Source organism: Giraffa tippelskirchi, chromosome 4 (genome assembly GCF_054371585.1).
Source record: "Giraffa tippelskirchi isolate mGirTip1 chromosome 4, T2T-mGirTip1v1.2.pri, whole genome shotgun sequence".
In the NCBI taxonomy this organism is placed as follows: Eukaryota; Metazoa; Chordata; class Mammalia; order Artiodactyla; family Giraffidae; genus Giraffa; species Giraffa tippelskirchi.
In genome coordinates this window covers 192753905-192771455 of record NC_137278.1, presented here as the reverse complement: position 1 = coordinate 192771455, position 17551 = coordinate 192753905, and positions in this window count along the sequence as shown.

Sequence of the window (17551 nt, the reverse complement as noted above, 5' to 3'; positions counted from 1 at the left end):
CTTGATCAAAGTGAAAGAGGAGAGTGAAAAAGTTGGCTTAAAGCTCAACATTCAAAAAACTAAGATCAAAGCATCTGGTCCCATCACTTCATGGCAAATAGATGGGAAACAATGGAAATAGTAAGAGATTTTACTATGGGGGGCTCCAAAATCACTGCTGATGGTGACTTCAGCCATGACATTAAAAGATGCTTGCTCCTTGGAAGAAAAGATATGACCAACCTAGATAGCATATTAAAAAGCAGAGACATTACTTTGCCAACAAAAGTCTGTCTAGTCAAAGCTACAGTTTTTCCAGTAGTCATAGATGGATGTGAGAGTTGGACTATAAAGAAAGCTGAGCACCGAAGAATTGATGCTTTTGAACTGTGGTGTTGGAGAAAACTCTTGAGAGTCCCTTGGACTGCAAGAAGATCCAGCCAGTCCATCCTAAAGGAAATCAGTCCTGAATATTCATTAGAAGGACATGCTAAAGCTGAAACTCCAATACTTTGGCCACCTGATGTGAAGAACTGACTCACTGAAAAAGACCCTGATGCTGAGAAAGATTGAAGTCTGGAGAAAGGGATGACAGAGGATGAGATGGTTGGATGGCATCGCCAACTCAATGGACATGAGTTTGAGTAAACTCCAGGAGTTGGTGATGGACAGGGAGGCCTGGCGTGCTGCAGTCCATGGGGTTGCAAAGAGTGGGACACGACTGAGCGACTGAACTTAACTGAGCTGATTCTCTCCGTACTGCATGGGGACTTAGGGGAGTGCAGGGAAGTGAAACCTCAGGATCTCTGTCTGATCATGCTGGATCAACAAATATGCTTTGCATGGCTGCACCTCAGTCCAGCACAAAGCAGCTTGGAAGGCAGCATCCTCAAGGCAGGAGGAGGTGAGGATGAGTGAGGTGAAAGTTGGCAAGAGGGTAGAGATCGGAGGCTGGAGCCCACCCTACCTTGGTGACATCATCCTAAGCTATTGCATCTCACGTCTGTGGACCAAACCTAGGAGACAGCAAATCAAATCACAAGTGCTATACTCTCAGGCACCTCCCTCCATCCTCTATGGGTCTTAGCATAATCCTTCACAGAAAGAAAAGACCTGGCTTTCTCCCTTCCCATTCTTGCCAGACCACCCGTAGGTAAAGCTCAGTGGTCTATTCCAGGGTGGGCAGTTACAGCTTCAAATGTCACACTTGGAAGGCACAGTGGAGTAGGATTTTTTTGCTCTTGTGTTTATGAGGACTTTACAGCTGTGCTAAAAGCATATACGCAGACATGATCAGACTACTAAACTCTCATCTCAGTATTTCCAACTCACAGGAGAACAGTGGTCAGGGAAAAAATTAAACATTTTAAAGGGAATTTCTCATCTAGCAGAATTCTATCATACAAAAAAAGTCCCTGAAGATGGGACTGCAATCAGAGTAAGATTCTGATTTAAAGTCATTTATTAACCAATCAAGGAAAGCTGTTCACTGACAGCAAATTAATTAAATCCTGTTTGTTTGTGGCAGCCAAAGAAATGCGTCCAGAGAAAATAAACTTCCTCAAGACTATTAGCCTTTTGGTGACAACATTTGCTGGCAGAGTTGAGGGCATTGGGAGCAACATCGATAGTCAATTAAAAAAACAAGACAGATGATTGGAGTGGTTTTCCTTGGCTCTGGATGAGTCAACAGATGTTTCAAATGCTCCTCTGTTGTTTATTCGAGGAGTTGGTGCAGAGATGACTGAGAATCAGGTTCTGAGAATAGTCTGAGAGGAAGAAGGCCCTTCATCGTGCACAGAAATCAACCAGGGGGACTTGTGAAAAACGTAGATTCTGATTCTGTAGATTTCAGATTCTGCTTTTCTAACAAGCTCCCTGGGATGTCAGTAGCATTCTTCTCCTGGACCACGTTTTGATGAGCCAAGCTGGCATCTATTTAGCAAGGGACAAGCTTTGCAACTTAAAGCTGTCACCTGTGGGTAGGGCTAAGAAATGCATAGGGTAGTGAAAATTAAACCTAATGCCTAAAGGTATTTTGTGTAATGTTCTAATTCTATTTTCTTTTTTAAAAAAGTAATTTGATTTATTTATCTACTTTTGGCTGTGCTCAGTCTTCATGACTGCGAGGGCTTTTCTCTAATTGTGGCAAGCAGGGCTAGGCTTTAGTTACAGTGCACAGGCTTCTCATTGCAGTGGCTTCTCTTGTTGCAGAGCATGGGCTCTAGGGCACACTGTCTTCAGTAGTTGCAGCACATGGGCTCAGTAGCTGCCGATCCCAGGCTCTAGAGCACAGGCTCAATAGCTGTGGCACATGGGCTCAGTTGCTCTGCAGCATGTGGGATCTTCCCAGATCAGGGATCGAACCCATGTCTCCTGCATCGGCAGGCAGATTCTTTACCACTGAGCCACCAGGGAAGCCGGTTCTCTCTTTTTTTTTAATAGCAACTATTTATTTATTTATTGGCTGCACTGGGTCTTCATTGCTGCACGGGCCTTCTCTTGTATGGCAAGTGGGGACATGAGTTTGAGTAAGCTCCAGGAGTTGGTGATGGACGGGGAAGCCTGGTAGGCTGCAGTCCATGGGGTTGCAAAGAGTCAGACACGACTGAGCAACTGTACAGACTCTAGTTGCAGTGCGAAGGGCTTCATTGCAGTGACTTCTCTTGTCACAGACCACAGGCTCTAGGGCAACCGGGCTTCAGCAGTTGTGAGTGCATGGGCTTAGTTGCTCCATGGCATATGGGAATCTTTCAGGACCAGGGATTGAACCCATTGCCCCTGCATTGGCAGGCAGATTGTTAACCACTAGACCACCAGGGAAGCCCTCAAACTTAATTTTCTTAATTGAAATATTGTTGACCACAGTATCACGTTACTTTCAGGTATCAACATATTGATTTGACATTTAAATACATTATGAAATGGTCACCACAATAATTCTAACAGCCATTTATCACCTAACACAGCTGTTACAATATTATTTACTGTATTCCTTATACTGTATATTACCTCCCTGTGACTCATTTATTTTATAACTGGAAGTTTCTGCTTCTTAATTCCCTCCACCTATTCGCCTATCTCCCTACTCCTCTCCCCTCTGGTGACCACCAGCTTGTTCTCTGTATCTACAAGTGTTTCTGTTTTGTCTGTGCATTCATTTTTTTATATTTTTAGTTTTCACATATAAGTGAAATCATACAATATTTGTCTTTCTCTGTCCAACTTACTTCACTTAGCATAATACCCTCTAGATCTATCCATGTTGTCACAAATGGCAGGATTTCATTCTTTTTAAGGCAGAGTAATATTATATATATCACATTTGCCTTATGTACCCATTCATCAATGACGCTTAGGTTGTTTGCCTATCTTGGCCATTGTAAGCAATGCTGGGTTCTAACTTTAAATGATGATGATACATTGTGTTGAGGTTTTAGTGGGGTGGTACATAACACATCTTTTCCCTGTCTGAATTCAAAACTAATTGAGATATAAGGCATATAAAGATCAAAATATCCCATTTAATACTGATAAAGTTACTTAGAGAGGTTGTCTTAAATATGGGCTTGCTAATGTTCCTCTGAATTGAGTGAAATGAGTTAACTTTCTGAAATAACAAGACCCAAAGAGACAAAGCCTGGGACACAGACTCACTTCAGTAGCCAAGAACTGGTGTGAACACCCACTCTCTGCAGAGAGCACATCCCCGAAAGAGAGGGAGATGGGCTGAGTTCATACACTCAGCCCCTGGGGGAGGAGCCAGTGGGGGGTTCAGAGAGAGACTGAATGTGTTATTTTAGAAAGTTCCTCCACTTGGAGTGAGGAGAACCTGTGACCTGCTCAGTCCTTAGATGGCTTAAGGAGAACCTGGCAGGGGGTGAGGAATTATAACACATGTGCAAGCACTGGATAACTCCTCCATCTATTTATACTCTCAGCCCAAGGTTTTGCTAACATATCTATTACAAAGAGATCTATTTTCAAAAAAAAGAAATACAAAATAGAGCAAGCATCCCCATCCTGACACAAGACTCGGAGAGAAAGTTAATTAGACTTTCCAGCTTCTGGACACCAAGATTAGAAACACCCAAATGGAAGAAGAGTTTCCAAATACTAGAGAATCCAAAAAATTAAATTAAATTAAAACTGACCAATGTCATTTACTCATGGCCCCATTTGATCATTGATTCTCCATCTATGTATTCACTGTTCACCTGCCCCTGTGATAACTCCATGCTCCTCCACGCTCTTGACTTTATAGTAGAGCTGGAGACCCCTTGCTCAGTCCATCTTTATGACCAGACTCAGGAGGCCCTCACTCTTTTTCACGTCTTCCAGTGCCTCATCTGAGAGTGTTTTCCACTGTCTCTTTACCTGGAGAGAGCTATGTATGCCCCCATCAAATCACCATGCGTTTTGTTCCTCCAGGACAATTTGACTCACTTCATTCTAGAGGGTCTCCCATCTCTCCTTTGGCAGATTCACTTCTTTGATTGATAAGGTAGTTCACTGCATTTGAATAAGTCACTAAAATAGTCTGGAGCTAATGCAGAAGTGACAGTAAATTAACAAAGAAGTGACAGTAAATTGTTCTCTGTTTTTAAATATTTCTTTATTTGGCTGCCCCAGATCTTCATTGCAGCATGCAGGATCTTTAGTTGTAGCCTACGAACTTTTAATTGCGGCACGTGGGGTCTAGTGCCCTGACCAGGGATCGAACCCAGGCCCCATATATTGGAAGCATGAAGTCTCAGCCACTGAACCACCAGAGAAATCCCAGTAAATTGTTCTTATATGTTCCCTTCAACTCTGGAATCTTGTGATTTGGTGATGGTGATTTTGAATTCTTAAGATAAAGCAGAGCTATTATTTTAATCATCTTGCTGCTGCTACTAAGTTGCTTCAGTCGTGTTCGACTCTGTGCAACCCCATAGACGGCAGCCCACCAGGCTCTGCTGTCCCTGGGATTCTCCAGGCAAGAATTAGCAACCTTTTAAAATTATTTTAATCTAAATGATTGATAGACTATTTAATCTAAATCAAAACCTCGTGCAAAGTCTAGACACAGGAAATCAGTGGAATAATAAATCGACTATTTAAAACTGAAAATTTGATGGGTGGTTTCATTGTTCTGAGCTACAAGTGGCTTTGCTAAATGTGGCAGCATTTACATCTACTTAATTTAGAGCTCTAGTGGTAGTTTACAAAAAGAGAACTTAAAGCAAGTCAACCATATAATTTCTTTGTTAATTTGTATGCTGAATAGCCATTTCTGTTCTAGTAGCATGCAGCTGGGGGGTTTATGGGACAAAATGCTTTTATAGGACAAAAACAATTAATATGTGCTTACTGACATAATTTATCTGCAATCATTCCTCAATTACTGTATTTTATTTAAATTTGGATAGTGTCCCCAAGGGTGTGATTTTCATAAGACACTTGGGGACAGTCTTAGAATTAGCTGGAGTCCTAATGTCTAGCTTTGTGTTTGCTGCTTTTTTGCCATCCTCTGAGGGTTTCTTGGATTGCATGCCAATTGTATGCCTTTCCTTTCCAGTTTTTCTTCATCTATGTATTTTGGTGGAACCCAGTGAGAGGTTTGGGTCATCCCTGGTGGCTCAGCAGGAAAGAATCTCCCTGCCCATGCAGGAGACTCGGGTCCTGACCCTGGATCGGGAAGATCCCCTGGAAAAGGAAATGGCAACGCACTCCAGTATTCTCTATCCTAGGAAATCTCATGGACAGAGGAGCCTGGCAGGCTACAGTCCACGAGGTCACAGGGTCAGACACAGCAACTAAACAAGTTAGAAGTTTAACTCCAGAGATTAAGTTGATGCAGCTAAATATATGAGTTCAGAAACAGGAAGTTGAAATGTTATTGCCAGATAACGTCTCCTTTCTTGGGGAAGTAAGAACGAAGTTTACTTGCTGAGATTGTCAGCGCTGTGAGAAACCTGAAGATGATCTACCGTTCCAGTATTTTTACAGATGATACTACGTTTCTCTGAGAAAGTTTCATAGGCAGCAAAACCAGAGAACTCAGGGGTATTTCTTGAGAAAAATAGTAGTTGGAAGTAGGCAAGAATAACACTTCCATAAGATAAGTAAGAAGAGCAAAGATGAATTAAGGAAGAATGATCTAGAAGAAATGATAAACGTCAATTAATTCAAATACTTTAACAGATGAAGAAACAAGGTCAGAGGGGTTAAGTACTTTACCCCAGGGTCACCCAGAGAGTCAATGTCAAAAAAGTTCTTAGAACCCAGGGTATCTCTCTCATAGCACCTCATTTTATTCATTTTTCACTATAAATTATCTCAAATAATCTGCTTTTTATCTAAAAAGAGAGGAAGTAAGTATCTGTAGCATCTCAGAAAGCATTAGAACATGAAGCAGATAGAGGATCAATTTTCTCTCTGATACAGTGATTTCCTGAAAATCATTGAGATAATTTTTTGGTTAAATTAAATTACCATGCTCCTTTATGAGAAACGTATTAAGATAGGAGATAAAAGTGATACCATATAAATAAGAAAATGGCTCTGACCCCTCAAGTGTTTATTCATTTACCCCTTACTCTACTGACTGATAATTGTGAAAAGTGACAAATAAGAAGTTTCAAATGTATTGAGAATTTTGGGGGGAAAAGAAATCAGATGTTAGATCCTGATGTTAAAATGATATTGTTAAAAATTTATCCTCTTAATAAAGACATTATCACTTGGAAAGAATGAAAAAGATTGAAAAACATTCTAATTAAAAATAAGTCTGTCTTACAGAATCTTTTAAGATAGATCAGCTTAACTGTGGCCAAATGAATTTATTTCTGCCCAAAAACGTTGATACAATGTGGTTTCGTTTCATGCCTGTACACAGTCTTTAGGTTGCAGAGCTTATCCATACATACACAGATTTTCCCCTATGGTTTTTCTTGAGAACTGTTTTAGCTTCCTGACAAGGCACTTTTCACGTCTTGCTTCACCCAACATTGCAACTTTAGATAATCATTAGTTAAATCATCACCTCACCAAAGCAGAACAACAGGCCCTAAGAAATGTGAGAATGAAAGACTATGGTCTTAAAATTTACAAATCTAAAACAAATCTACTGCATCCATTAAACAGTGTGTCTTGCATTCTCTCAAACAATCAACATTCACTGAGAAAACATTGGAGGTGAAAACGTGGTAATAATAGAGCTGGTATCTACTAAGAAAGACAGAGAAACCAAAATAATAGGTTGTGATGTATCATGAGAAATATGGTCAAGGAATGTAAGTCTTTGTTGGAAGTCAGAGAATGCTTCTTATAGGAGCCAACAAAAGAATCAAACCTTCAGAACTTCCCTGCTGGTTCAGTGGTTAAGAATCCGCCTTGTAATGCTGAGATTCAGCCAGATTCTTGGTCAGAGACTTAAGTTCCCACATGCCCTGAAGCAACCGAGCCCGCGAGCCACAACTAGTGAGTCTGTGCGCCCCAAGAAAAAGATCCCGAGTGTCGCAACCAGGTCCCAAAGCAGCCAAATAAATATTAAATATTTAAAATACTAAAAATTAATTAAACCTTCAAGTATGTTCTCCATCCATGTGACTTCCACAATCCAATGGCTTCTTTTCACTAAACAAATATTTACTTAGTATCTATAGACACTATTGGGTCCCATTTCCCATTAAGAGAAGTGAAGAAAATAGGTAGCATGCTTTGATTTTAGATTAAGAAGCATGTCTCAGAATGTAAACCTCTTTTCCTCATTCACTATTTATTGTTTTACTTGACAGACTTTAATGAGCATACGAGAGTCATTGAATACTAGTAATTAATAAGTATATAAACACTTGAGAGTGCTGTTAAAGTGTTTAAAAGTCCTTAAGAGTCCTTACTAGGTCACACATGTCCTGAGTCATCTTATTCACCTTATGCATTCACCTGGCAAACTTTGTTTTCATATGCAATGCAAAGGTGGGGTTCAGATCAGTCTATGTGAAAACAATTACAGATGGATGGCACTGCATGCCTGAGGTTGTACTTTTTTTTTTTAATAAAGTTTAGTATCTTTTTTTCTTTTTGCTTCACTCTTTGTTGCCATATGCAGGTTTTCTCTAGTTGTGGCTCTTGGGTCCTCTAGTTTCCATGTGCCAGCTTAGTTGTTCTGCAGCATGTGGGATCTTAATTCCCCAACCAAACTCTCTTTACCTGCATTGGAAGGTGGATTCTTAACCACTGGACCACTGGAGAAGTTCCAAGGTTCGTTTTGTTTTTCTTTTTTATAATTTTATTTATTTATTTTTATTTTGGCTGTGTTAGGTTGCTGTGGCTGTGCGGGCTTTACTCTAGTTGTGCCCAACGGGGGCCACTCTCTAGTGCAATCTTCTCTTTGCGGTGGCTTCTCTTGTTCTGGGGCACAGGCTCTAGGGCAGATGGACTTCAGTAGTTGGGGCTTCCGGGCTCTAGAACACAGGCTCAATAGTTGTGGTGCAGGGGCTTAGTTGCTCCACGTTATGTGGGATCTTCCTGAATCAGGGATCCAACCTGAGTCCCTGCATTGGCAGGCAGATTCTTTACCACTGAGCCACCAAGGAAGTCCCCAAGGTTGTGCTCTAAATGGAAAGACATTAACAGCATCAGGCATCCCTTTTTGGCCACATTTGTTCCCGCATGCTGTACATTATAGAAAATGTATAGTTAGTCCAATTTTTTTATTTGCTTGGCCATAAATACTCTGATCTTTGATTACTCAAAACACAGAATTCTCCCCCCTTAGATTAAGTGGGGGAAAGGAAAAAAAAATATTCCAGGTAAAAGGACCCGAAGAGAAATACCAAATTATCAATAATAGTTGTCTTTGGATTGTGGGGCTATGGGTCATTTTATTCTGTTGTATATTTTTCTATATGCCCAAGTGCTCTATTGCGAAGGAAATGGCAACCCACTCCAGTATTCATGTCTGGAAAATCCCATGGATGGAGGAGCCTGGTAGGCTACAGTCCATGGATTCGCAAAGAGTCGGACACAACTGAGCAACTTTCACTCACTCAGATGCTCTATAATCAGCATAACGTGTGTAGAATTCAACTAAAATGGAGTCACTCATATCAGGAGCAAAATGAAGATAGTCAGTGCAGGCACATAAAGGAAATTTAACTCAACCTTACAGGAATTTACAGCTCTTCTCAGAAATCAGCAGAGGATACCAGCCAAGCCCCAAATGCTATCTCAGGACTTCCCTCTTCTCCTGACCCAAATAAAAACAGAGACCTCTAGGCAACCAACAAGCTGAAAAAGCCAAATAACTTCCTTATTTATCCCATAAAAATCCTGGTCTGTGAGCAACTCAGAATTGCTCCCATAGCCTTAAGTTTCCAACTTGCAAGTCAAAAACCTTACAATAAACTCATCTCTGTGCTTTGGTTTCTTCTGTATGCAGAGATTGGTTTTCGATACTTGCTTCTTTAAAAACCTGAAACTAAAATTATTAAAAGATCCTAAGACAGTAGCCTAAACTCTGAGCAGTACCTTCAAAAGCATTAATACTTTTATAAGAACAAACTCTTTTGTAAGCCATTTGCTGGGGGTCTGTGTTTAATTTCAATCTCTTCATTATGCTGGCTGCAGTTAGCCCTGAATCAGAGTGCCCAAGGACCAGAAACCTGGCAGGAGGCCAAGCAGCAAGGGTAAGCAGACACCAGTGAGGTGGACAGGGTTGTAGAGAACCAACAGTAGATCTAGAAACTCTGAGTTAAACAGCAGTGGAAAGAGAAGTGGAAGCAGAGAGAAGCTGAATCATCATGATGTCAGGGCATTGCATGCAGAGCTACAGACAAGATGACAGGATGGATAGAGCTGCTTCTTATCAGAAAAGCTTTTTCAGTGCTCATCAACACCTCTGTGTCTTGTTCCTCAGCCCTGTGGCTGATGAGATCTTGTTCTTTCTCTGCTTTTTGTATGTTCTTATACTACAAACCATCAATTGAGACAACCTGAAGATGTAGCTGCTCCTTGCAACCTACAAGAAGCTAACTGGCATAGACAAATATTTAGGTTGTATCCACTGAACCAACAAACAGACAGAGCTCTGTGGTAAACCACCTAGAAGATAAACCTTTCTGTTTAAAGTTATTTCCTTAGGGTTGAGTCCTAGAATAAAAACTGATAGGTCAGAGGGTAAAGAACTTTGTAACTACTGCCAAACAACTTTTCATAAATTGCTTTAATTACCGTGAGGGTTTTTTTTTATATCTTTTAATTTCTCATGTATGCATTTTATTTTTCTCGTGTCTGGATGGCTGACACTCTGTTTTGGTAGACCCAACTTCGATTTGCATTATGTTTCTTCCCTTATTTTGGACTTCCCTGGTGGCTCAGAGGTTAAAGCGTCTGCCTCCAATGCGGGAGACCTGGGTTCGATCCCTGGGTCGGGAAGATCCCCTGGAGAAGGAAATGGCAAATCACTCCAGTATTCTTGCCTGGAGAATCCCATGGACGGAGGAGCCTGGCAGGCTACAGTCCACGGGGTCGCAAAGAGTCGGACACGACTGAGCGACTTTCCTTTCCTTTCCTTTTCCTTTCTTCCCTTATTTGATTCTACTATGTGTGGGGCAGAAGCTAAATTTTGATTTCCACTTTCCCTTGTTGATGTGAAAAATAAATCTTCTAGTCCTTTCCGCAAGTTCTGCCTTCTTCCTCCTCGAACTGTTGTGAGATGCGCTAGTCATTGTGAAAAACAGAAAGATAAAAGCCACATGCTAAGATGTATGAGCCAAAGGCTTATGCCTTGGACATTGGTGATGTTTGGAGCCAATGTATCAGCCCTGGACTGATTCCCATTGGACATCTTTTTTACCTGAATGAAATAGTTCTTTTACTTGTTAAGCCATTGTAGTAGGTTTTTCCGTTTCTTGTTGCTAAATGCCATTTTGACTATTATACACATTTTTCACGACTTCTGTATTGCAGATGTCTATGGTTTGCTGCAAACATTTTCCCAGTTTTTTGTTTGTCCTTTAAATTGTTTTTGATTTTTTAATATACATTTGGTTTTATTTTTGTGCTTGAATGTACCCATTTTTCTGTTATTTATTCAGTCAAAAAATTGAAAAATGTTAACAATTTTGAAAGTTATTGAAGGAGAAATAAACAACACATAGTCTGTCAACTGTAAAACAGAAAACAATGAAGAATAAAAACAGAACATATATATATAAAACAGTATCACAACATGTATTTTAATAATAATGAAAATGGGTTCAATTTCTTAAACTTCCTTATTAAAAACACTTTGTTCTCAAACTGGCTAAACATACACACCTATGCACACACACCCATGCACACAAAATCATGCTGTTTATAAAATATACCCAAACCAAAATGACTAAAAAGTTTGAAAGCAAAAAGGTATACAAGAATATACCAAGAAATTAAAATTAAAACAAGGATTAATATTGGGCAAAATAAAACCTAAGGTGAAAAACAATAAGTAAGGTCAAAACAACCATTTTGATAAAAGTGTACCATGATATGTCATGTAATTTTACTCATAAACACTAGGTAGTCATATACAGAGCAAAGCACAATAGAAACACAAGAGGAAAATTACAGAAACACAAATGTACTGGGACATTTCAGGTAAAATAAGCAGTACATAAATATTAAGAGAGCTGAATAATATAATTAGCACATTTGATTTAATCAATGCTTACAAAATTATGTTTGCTCCAAAATAGTATGCCTTCTTTTTTAGTGTGCCTGAAGTATTTATAATCATTTAATATTTTGCCAGAAGATAGTTTGGAGAAATTATACATTCAACAGATCATAACATGTTCTCTCAGCATAAAGCAAGAGAAATTGACTTTAAAATTTAAGTAAGTTCCGTAAAATATCTTTTGAGTGAAAGAGGAAATTCACTGCACGCATATGTCACATTTTGCTTATCCACTTATCAGTTGATGAATTTGGGGGTTGTTTCCACTTTGGGGCTTGAAAAAAATCATGTGTAATGCTGCTATGAACATTTGCATCAAGTTTTTGTGTGAACATGTGTTTTCAACTCTCTTGGGTACATACCCAGGATTGGAATTGCTGGTCATATGATAACTATATATTTAATTTTTCAATGTACAGCCAAACAGTTTTCCAAAGCAACTGCACCATTTTATATTCCAACCAGCAATGTATGAGGGTTCCAACTTCTCCACATCCTCTCCAACACCTGTTATTAAACATCTTCTGATAATACAGTTATCCTGGGGATGTGAGTAATACCTCATTGTGTTTTTTTATTTTCATTTCCTTGATAATACTGAGCTCTTTTCCTGTACTTATTGGTGATTTGTATATCTTTGAAGAAATAGCTATTCAAATTCTTTGCTCATTTTTATTTGGATTATTTGCCTTTTATTACTGAGTTTTGAGGTTTTTATATACTTTGGTTACAAGTTTCTTACTAGATTTGTAAGTATGTTCTCCCATAATGTGGAGTTTTTTTCACTTTCTTATTAGTGTCCTCTGAAACAGAAAAGGTTTTTTTAAAAATTTATTTTATTGAACTATAGTTGATTTACAATGTTGTGTTATTTTCTAAGGTACAGCAAAATGATTCAATTATACATACATAAATATTCTTTTTCCTAATCTTTTCCATTGTGGTTTACCACAGGATATCGAAGATGGTTCTCTGTGCTACACAGTAGGACCTTGATGGTTATCTGTCCTATATGTAACAGCTTATATCTGCTAATCCCAAACGCCCAATCCATTCCTCCCCCACCCCCTTGACAATCACAAGTCTGTTCTCTATGTCTGTGAGTCTGTTTCAGTTTCATAGATAATTTCCTTTGTGTATTACGCATCCTACTACATTTATTAAATACACATGTGCATGTATGTGTGTGTATGAAAGCATCAGGTTAAGTCAAACACGTATACAACCTCTCATTGCTTGCTGAGGCCAGTAGTGAAAATGAAAAAAATGACTCTTGGAGGTATATTAAGACGGTTTGATTTGGTTTTGTTTTTGAGCGATCCCAGAATCAGGTTTGTGGATGTGTATGGCTCGCTGAGGCTCATTTGATGCCAAGGAATAAAGGCAGATCTCTTCCATGAAGTTATGAAAACATGGCACATCCACGGGCAAAGAAAGACGAGACTGCAGAGGGAAGATATTTAATACTAAACAACAGGGAAGGGCCAGTCAGTTACTGACTTAACAGTGAGGGCTATGTGTGGACCAGGCTTTACTTGTGCCAGTAACTGGACACCATCTGTCTGTATTGGTTTTGTTTTCCCTGCACCACCCTGGGTGATGCAGAGTTCAGCTGCTCACCGTGTCCACTTAGACTAAATATTTTTCTTACAACTTAGTGGAATTAAACTAGAGACTTAGAAGTCAGAGAATGTCACATTCTGTCATCTTGCCATCTTTATTGCCTTCTATCTCCTTTGATCTCCTCTTCTCATTAACTTCTCTGATCCTTCACTGGTATAAATTCCTCCCTTTGTCTTATATGTACTAGTTTGGACACCAATATTTTTTATAACACGGCCAGTTTAGGAGCCCAGTCCTCCCGTCCAGGACAATTTAAGCATTTTTCTTCCAATCAAATCCCTCCCCCAAAATGCAATTTTTGTGAATTCAAGTTGTCTTATCAGGGGCTTCCCAAGTGGTAAAGAACCTGCCTGCCAATGCAGGAGATGTAAGAGACGCAGGTTCGATCCCTGGGTTGGGAAGATCCCCTGAAGGAGGGCCTGGCAACCTACTCCAGTATTCTTGACTGGAGAATCCCATGGACAGAGGTGTCTGGTGGGCTACAGTCCCCAGGGTTGCACAGAGTAGGACACGACTGAAGCCACTTAGCATGCAAAGTTGTTTCATCATCTCACATAATTAACTGTGCATTGAATATATTTGTTCTTGTAGTAGGTTAATATTTTGAGACTTAACTATGTGGGTTTTTTTTTTTTAATTCCTTTTACTTATCTCTTTTTCCCCCACCATTCAAGGAGTGTTAGGATTTTTAAAGATACAGATACAGAGATGATACAGAGAGAACACTTAAATCCTAAACAGTTAAGCTCCTGAAAGTAATTTGTAAAGTCTATAGCCGACAAAAAGTTCTTAAAAGCCATGTTCTAAATTACAGGGACTGTAATTGAGAGAGAAAAATAGAGGTTTTTTTTAATTCCCAAAGTCTGGCTTTAAATATCCAGAGCCAATGCCTGGAGGACCAAGAACATGATATCTACACCATAACCACAGAGAGGAGGCTGCGATGTCAGAAGAGCTCGAAGGAGATAAGAGCTTGATCAGCAGACAGGAAAGTGAGGATTGTAGGGGATGTGCTGAGGGCTCATTTGTGGGGCCTCAGGCAGTTCGAATCCTTCCTCCAAGGTCAAGTCTTTGCAGAGAAGCAAAATAAGCTTAGATCAGTTTCAGGCATTCCAGAGCAAACAGAACCACTGCGTGGCTTCACAGACAACCTAAGTGACTGTAAACCCCAGAGAGCAGCCTGGGTTTTCCTGAGCAGCAGAAGGACCAGTAGTGGGCAGGATGGGGGCATCAGGGCCCAAGGAGTTCTCCCCGATTCTCCTACACCCACCGGGCATGATGCAGGGCAGGAGCTGCAATTGCCAGGCTCCCTGAGAGGGTGGGGGTTACACTGAGGATGCCTGATTAGGAAGAGGAAGACAGAATTTAGATGGGAAAACTGAGGGCACTGGCACCGCTCAGCAGGAGCAGAAAGTAACACGCAAGGCTGGAAGGCATGAGTTACAGATGTCAGCACAGACAGAGACATCCGTTGTGCAGACTCACAAGCCGGGCCCAGTGCTACAAACATCCCCCAAAGAGAGGCCTGCCAGGAGCAAAAGAACTAGAGCAATAGGGTTGGAGGGTGAATTTGAATTACCCATAGGAAACTGAGTTTTAAACTGATAGCAAATTAAGTTGTCAGGATACAAATGAAAATAAAAGCTAAACTAGGTTCAGTTATAGAGAAATCACTAAATTTTTAATAAAGCCATTAGTTTGTACTCCCAAATTACTCGGGAAAGGTACTTGGCAGTAGCCACTAAAATTAAAAATGCACAGACCCTTTGACCCAGCAACCCCAGTGTTAAGAATCTATCCTTTAGGGACTTCTCTGGTGGTCCAGTGGTTAAGAATCCACCTGTCAATGCAGGGGACATGGGTTCATTCAATCCCTGGTCCAGGAACTAGGATCCCACATGCCATGGGGCCACTAAGTCCGTATGCCACAACCGCTGAGCCCACACTGCAGAGACTGCGAGCTGCAACTGTTGAATCCATGTGCCACAACTAGAGAAAGCCTGGGGGTAGCATCATAGAGCCCATGCTCCGCAGCAGAGACTCAATGCAGCCATAAAGAAAGAAAGAATCCATCCTTTAGAAGTAAAAGAGCCAGGATGCAAAGGTATGTGTTTAAAGTCTTTATTTTGACAATATTTGGGTGCCAAAACCCTGAAAATAGCATGAATACATATCAGTAGAGGATAGGGTGGATAAAGAACTGTGTATCTATTTCCTGAAATATTATACTGAAATATTAATATGTTGACATATGTTATTAGATGAAAAAAGTTACAGTGTGAGTATATATATTATCTCATTTTTGTTAGCAAAAGAGAGAGAGGTCCTTCTATATGCTATTACAAAAATGATAAAGATACAACAAAGTATAGCCATTGGCTCTTTAATAGGTGGTGTTGTAAGGAGGAAAGAGCATTCATTTTTTATGCACTTCAGTATTGTTTGACTTGAAACAGAGAGAAGGCTCTGATTCTGTGATACATTTCAAGTAATAAAATAGAAATGTGGGGAAAATGGATATGAAAAGGAAAAAAAATCCCTCAGCTTAGCAGTTTCAAATGATCCCCTCAAAAACTTCTGTTTAAGAAATGAATATAAAAAAAAAAAAAAAAAGAAAGAAATGAATATGATTTTGAAAAATTAGATTTTCACTTCTCTCTTGTCTGTCTTCTCTTAACTCTGCAATAAACTATGGTGAAACGGTGTGGGGGGTTCTTAAAAATCATTCACGTTGCAGAATATACTGAAGAGTGGAGGTTTGATGTTAAGTGCTTCTGAGTCCTACTTTCAAGGACTGCTTTGCGTTTGGGGAGTTGATCCCTCCTTGCCCTGCTAACACCCCCTCACCTGCGAGATTCTCTCCTTCCCCATTCTCTCTGCACCCTATGTCCCATGTCTTCCTGGTCCCACACTAACCACCTTCCATCTCCAGCCCTCCTTTCCTCTGACTTAACTTCTTTTATCTTTTTAAAAAAATTTTATGGGAGTATAGTTGATTTACAATGTTGTGTTATTTTCGGTGTACAGTAAAGTAAATCAGTTATACATATCCATATATCCACTCTTTTTTTAGATTCTTTTCCCATATAGGCCATTACAGAATATTGAGTAGAGTTTCCTGTGCTATACACTAAGTAGGTCCTTACTAGTTATCTGTTTTATATATAGTAGTGTGTGTATGGAACTTCCCTGGTAGCTCAGCAGGTAAAGAATTCACCTGTAATGCAGGAGACCCCAGTTCAATTCCTGGGTCAGGAAGATCCCCTGAAGAAGGGATAGGATAACCACTCCAGTATTCTTGGGCTTCTCTGGTGGCTCAGACAATGGTTAAGAATCCACCTGCAATGCAGGAGACCTGGGTTTGATCCCTGGGTTAGGAAGATCCCCTGGAGGAGGGCATGGCAACCCACTCCAGTGTTCTTGCCTGGAGAATCCCAAGGACAGAGGAGCCTGGCGGGCTACAGTCCACGGGGTCACAAAGCACTGAACATGACTAAGCACAGCAGTGTGTATATGTCACTCCCGATTTCCCAATTTATCCCTCCTCCCCTCACCCCCTGTAACCATAAGTTTGTTTTCCACGTCTGTAACTTTACTTCTCGGAGTCCCCTGGACTGCAAGGAGATCCAACCAGTCCATCCTAAAGGAGATCAGTCCTGGGTGTTCATTGGAAGGACTGATGTTGAAGCTGAAACTCCAATACTTGGGCCACCTCATGCGAAGAGTTGACTCATTGGAAAAGACCCTAATGCTGGGAAGGATTGGGGGCAGGAGGAGAAGGGGTCGACAGAGGATGAGATGGTTGGATGGCATCACTGACTCAATGGATATGGGTTTGGGTAGACTCCGGGAGTTGGTGATGGACAGGGAGGCGTGGTGTGCTGCGATTCATGGGGTCGCAAAGAGTCGGACACAAATGAGCGACTGAACTGAACTTTACTTCTGTTTTGTAAGTAAGTTCATTTGTACCCCTTTTTTAGATTCCACATATAAACAATATGATGTTCATCTTTTTGTGTCTGACTTACTTCTCTCAGTATGACAATCTCTAGGTCCATCCATGTTGCTGCAAATGGCATTATTTTGTTCTTTTTTATGGCTGAGTACTATTTCATTGTATATATGTACCACATCTTTTTTGGAGGCTCCCAAGTGGCACAGTGGTAAAAAAAAAAATCTGCCTGCCAATGCAGGAGACACAAAAGATGTGGGTTTGATCCCTGGATCGGGAGCATCCCCTGGAGT